The 5,600-nt window shown below is 26.9% G+C and overlaps 1 pseudogene across 1 annotated transcript; it reads left to right on the top strand.

Moving 5' to 3' along the window:
* The first annotated feature begins 1,791 nt into the window (after window positions 1-1,791).
* On the top strand, window positions 1,792-5,395 carry LOC145942962 (uncharacterized; annotated as a pseudogene). The gene is made up of 6 exons (XR_014426447.1): window positions 1,792-2,109; window positions 2,279-2,502; window positions 3,536-3,658; window positions 4,489-4,709; window positions 4,855-5,014; window positions 5,123-5,395. The product of XR_014426447.1 is annotated as an uncharacterized LOC145942962 (transcript).
* The last annotated feature ends 205 nt before the right edge of the window (window positions 5,396-5,600 follow it).

Here is a 5,600-nt window from a genome sequence, read left to right on the forward strand (position 1 = left end):
GAGAAATCTACTTTCTATTATACGGGAAATACCTGGTTGTGATGATCTACCAAAAGATCCAAGAACACTTTTAAAAACACCTAGAAATGTAGCTGTAACATCTCTAGGTAATGGAACATATTATTATTTTGGTATTGAGAAAACTTTAAACTTATTTTGTAAAAATCACAAGATCAGCATATCAGCAAATAAAGAGTTTTTATTAGCTGTCAACATTGACGGTTTGCCTTTGAGCAAAAGTACTAATAGCTCGTTTTGGCCTATTTTATGTTCTATCAAATCAATAAAAGTTCTTATGAAACAAGTGTTTTTGGTCGCCTTATATCATGGCACAGAAAAGCCAAAATCTGTTGATGATTATTTTAGAGACTTTGTTAATGAATGTATTTATCTATCAGCTAACGGTATATCAATCAATTCTTGTAAATATAATTTTCGAGTTTTAATGTTAATTTGCGATTCACCCGCAAAATCATTTGCCTTATCTATTAAGCATCACACAGGCCATTTCTCATGTACGAAATGTGATCAAGAAGGAGAAATGTATCATAATGTATTATGCTTTATTGAGACTAGAAATTTTTCCAAAAGAACCGATACTTCTTTTAGAACTGCTGCTCAATCAGAGCATCATACTGGTAGAAGCTTGCTGTTAAATATACCAAACTTTAATATGATAGATAACGTACCAATTGACTATATGCATTGTCTTTTGTTAGGAGCTATGAAAAGACTTCTTTGTCACAAACGGTATGGGTGGATTCATGGTAAACCACCTTATAAATTACGAGCTCGTGATGTTAATAAAATTAGTGAAAACCTTTTAAAATTAAAACGATATATTCCTCATGAATTTTCTAGAAAGACGCGTTTTATAAATGAGTGTAAAAGATATAAGGCTACAGAATTTAGGTTTTTTTTATTATACGCTGGTCCTATAGTTTTGAAAGAGATATTATCATCCAAAATCTATAATCACTTCATTACATTAAGTCTTGCAAGTTCTTTAATGATAAGTGAATATTATTCAAAACTTGAAAACTATGTAATATATGCTCATAATTTGATGGAACATTTTATTTGTCAATCCATAAAAATTAATGGTCCAGATTTTGTATCGCATAACATACATAATCTTTTACATTTAAGTGATTGTGTAAAACTGTATGGTGCACTTGACAACTTCAGCGCATTTCCTTTCGAGAATTATATGCAGCAATTAAAAAAAAAGATTCACAAATCTGCTCAACCTCTGCAACAAATTATTCATCGTACAACTGAAGAATATAATATTACTCAATGTACAAATATCACAGAAAATGATTCTTCTGCGAAACTATTAATGGAACATTTTGACGGACCACTGATAAATAATTGTACATCTCCGCAATACAGAAAAGCACAGATAGATAATTATTGTTTAAATATTTTAAAAATAGCCGATAGATTCGTAGAGTTAAAAACCAACGTTATTATCGAAATTAAAAACTTTGCTTCGTATAAAAATTCTGTATGCTTAATAGGTTATCGATATAGCAAGCAAGAACATTTTTATTCTAAACCATATTCATCATCTTTGCTTAATATTCAATATATAAAAAAAGATAAAAACATACTTGAAATGTGGAATATCGAATTTATAAAAAGAAAATTAGTAGTACTACCATACAAAAAAAAATTAATCTCATTTCCTTTATTACATGCATAATTTTATAATTTTATAATTTATTATTTTTAACCATAAATATAAGTACTTTTGCTATTATTATTGATATTAATAATTAAAATTTATTAGAGTTGTAATGTTTAATTATAAAAAATTGCAAAAATTAATATTAGATTGCTAAATTTATAAACATATTTGAATGTACATAATATAAAATAATTAGTTTAGTTATAAAATATCCAAGATGACCTGGTACGTTGTAAAATTTGATGATGAGGACACAGTTGAAGCTGTACCTGACATATGGTACATGAAAAAAAATTCACAATGCTATTGGCCACCTGAAGGCACTGCAAAACATATTATAGTAGACTTTATAAAAAAAAAGCAATCTCCTGGAGCCGACTGGGCACTCTATGAAGCAAACCTTTTAGGCAGCTATGGTAAAATACACTTTGACACATTCTCACAGAATACTTTATATAATAAAATACTCCTAAAATGTTTATACGTAAAATGTTAATACATTTAGTATAATACACTAAATGTATTAACATTTTACGAAATTTGTATGGATCGATTTTTTATTGTTTTTAATTTTGTTTTTTATAGACAATTATAAAATAGCACAAAAAAAGCCAATAAAGCTAAAAACACAAATAATCTCTCCTCTAATAACGAAGAATTGAAAAGGAAATATAGACGTAGAAGGAGCACGAAAAAAAGCCATCATAAAGAATCTGAAAATGAATATGAATTATCCTCTGAAACCGAAGTATCCTCGGATAATGTTATATATCCTGTTCCAACTCCAATAGAAAAAACTCAATTAAGTGGTAAGTAATATAAGCAACAATCATACAATATTATACATATATTTGTAAGACAAGAATTCTATTTTAATATTTCATTAATAATTTTTTGTATAATAAAAATAAAAAAACTCAAAAATTAAATAATGAAAAATAGGGCAAGAGCTTCAGCAAGGTGTTCGTGCAAAATTGTACTTTCTTACTTTCTTACTTTAAGAATTACACAATCTACAAATTGATGATATCAGTAAAACTATGAATCTTTTATTAAGAAGTAAAAGTAATGAGTGGCAGAACTTATCATTGCATGAAGATGTTTTAGATATCACATTTCCAGTAAATGAGAATTCTTTAACTCTAGAAGACTTGTTAGATTCTGAACATAAGTAATGATTGGTAAAGTATATTTGATTATAAATTGATTATAAAAACGTTTTAATGTGAATTATTTAAATTATATAAAACTTTTTGGTAAACGTTTCTGTCCGATATCAGACCTTCAGTAACATAAAAATTATAATAAATTCTACGCCGTAATTATAAACATAATTGTCGCCATAATGTATGTCAAATTAATCATTAATTTTATTAATACTATATCATTCTGTCGCCTATTGATAACACAGTCAAATGTTTTTGTCAAAACGATAGACTCAATCGATATTATTTATATAATTACGGCAGAATTTTGTTATAATTAGTATGTTGCTGAAGAAGGTCTACTATCAAACAGAAACGCGTTTAACCAAGTAATGAAGTAACATTTTGCGCGAACACTTTGCTGTGGCTTTTGTTCTATTTTTATATTTGTAATTATTTTTTATATCAATGCTTTTTAATATTCTGTTTGTGCATATAGTACAGAAAAAAAATATTTAATCTATTCATCAGAAATAATGAAATAAAGATGTACAAAGATGATTTCTTTAAAAATATACAATATTTTTTCATACATTTTATTAGTATACTTTGTTTTTCTGTCTCAAAAGTTAAAAAGTCTCAAAGAAATATCCAATGATATGTAAAAAGAGTAACGTTCAATCATTATTTTTTGAAGGGATTAATGTCACTGACAAAAATGATCAGTTGAAAGCTTCTACCTCTGTTACTACGTCTAATAAGTCTGAAAATCTATCTGCAGTATCACAGCAGCCTACTTCGACTCTTCAACAGAATAATGGTAAGATTAAATTTGTACATGTAATAATGAAAATAAGATTAATTTTTTTTGTAGTACCACTAATTTTCTTTTGATAAATTTGATATTCCATATTTTAAACAAGTTTTTCTCTTTTTTTATATATTAAATATTAAGTAAAGATGATAAATATGGTTTAAAAATGATCTTGTTGTATCGATATCCTATTAAGGCTTTTGGGTACTCGCTGTGACCATGTTGAATCGTAACGTCAGAAGCAAGAAGTGTCACGTTGAGAATTCATAGATGTCATTTTTGGATAAATAAATATTTTGATACAATACCACTTCAGATGGCTTTAACGTACTTTTAAAATACCTCGAAAACTATGCTTTTCTCTTGATAGCCAATCAACAACTGTAAAATGATCGTAATATCAGACTTTGTAATATGGAATAGCTGTGCATGTGCAAGACTGAACGGACTAGGACTTTATATAGCTATTTTTTACAGCTGTTGACTGATTATAAAGGGAAAAAGATAATTTTCGAGGTATCTTAAGAGTATGCTAAAGTCAGGTGTGAAATGTTGTTTTATCAAAATATATCTTTTCATTTAAAAATGGCATCTAAGAATTTTTGTTTTCTCGCCTCTGACGTCACAATTTTGACATGGCCGGAGATGTACAATTATTTATCAGTGGTCTGTCAAAATGTTCTATTAATAGTTTCACAAAACAATCATTTTCTGCAATATTTGTATATTGAGTATTTTGTAATATGTGTTATTTTTTCTATACTATGCGTAAATAAATTATATTATTTTTGAAGGAAGTGTTGCTATATAATTTATAATCGATGTTTTTATTTCAGAATATCAAAAACGAATTCTAAGAGAATTACACATTCTAAGTTTAAAAATGGACGATATTGTTGAAAGTATGAGTCTTTTATTAAAAAGTAAAAGAAATGAATCGCAAGACTTAACTTCGCATGAAGAAATTCTAGATATCACACGATCATTTCCGGTAAATGAGAATTCTTTAGCTCTATTAGAAAACTGGTTGATAGACTCTGAACATAAGAAACTATTGGTAAGAATTTTTAAGTACGATATATTTGATTATAAAAATGTTTCAATTTAAACAATTAAATTAATATAAAAAATTATTCAATATTTAAGTCTTTATTTTACAATTTTTCAATTAAAGAAATTAAATAATCTTTTTATAATGGCAGTCGCAACATTTAAGTCGTATTGGAGGTAGTAACGTTAAAGAGATTGTACGGAGAATTATGTATCATGTATTTACTAACGAAGTTGGTATGATTTACTCTTGGGAAGGAGCAAAGAAAAAGAAAATCTTCAAGGATTTAGCTGTAGCATCTACTATTTTCTGTAAATTAAAAACCATTAAGTTATAATAATACAATTATAATAATAATCATACAATTAAAATTTTGCAAAACTTTTTACTTTAATATAATTTGTGATAATCTTTTGCAGCTGCCGTACGACTCAATAAGAATACTAATGATTGCACAAATGCAGAAATTATAAGTTTTATAAAAGCATGGCTTGTAAGGAGCAAAGATCGTTTTAATAATAACAAAAATAAACCTGCAACTACTCAAGACGTTAATGAGAACCCGCAGATCAGTAACGGAGAGTAGTCTTAAAATATTTAAAACACACTACTCATATGATGGCAGCTATGGTATAGAATAGAGAGTAAAAATAGTACAAAAGTTTCTATTATTTTTAATAATTCTTTGTTTCTTCGCGTTCACTGTACGTATTATATTTACACACAATGAATTTTGTTTTAATTTACTAATATTTACGGTTCTGATAAAAAATATTAATATATTCCTATATTATTCCTGTATTATTAGATTTTTTATTAATAATTTCTAACATACATATGTTGTAGTAATATATTCATATATTGTAGTAATCTTAATTACACTTTTGCGTTATTCAA

This window comes from Prenolepis imparis, unplaced genomic scaffold (assembly GCF_030444845.1).
Source record: "Prenolepis imparis isolate NDT839.2.m4 unplaced genomic scaffold, iyPreImpa1.0 SCAF_11, whole genome shotgun sequence".
NCBI lineage: Eukaryota > Metazoa > Arthropoda > Insecta > Hymenoptera > Formicidae > Prenolepis > Prenolepis imparis.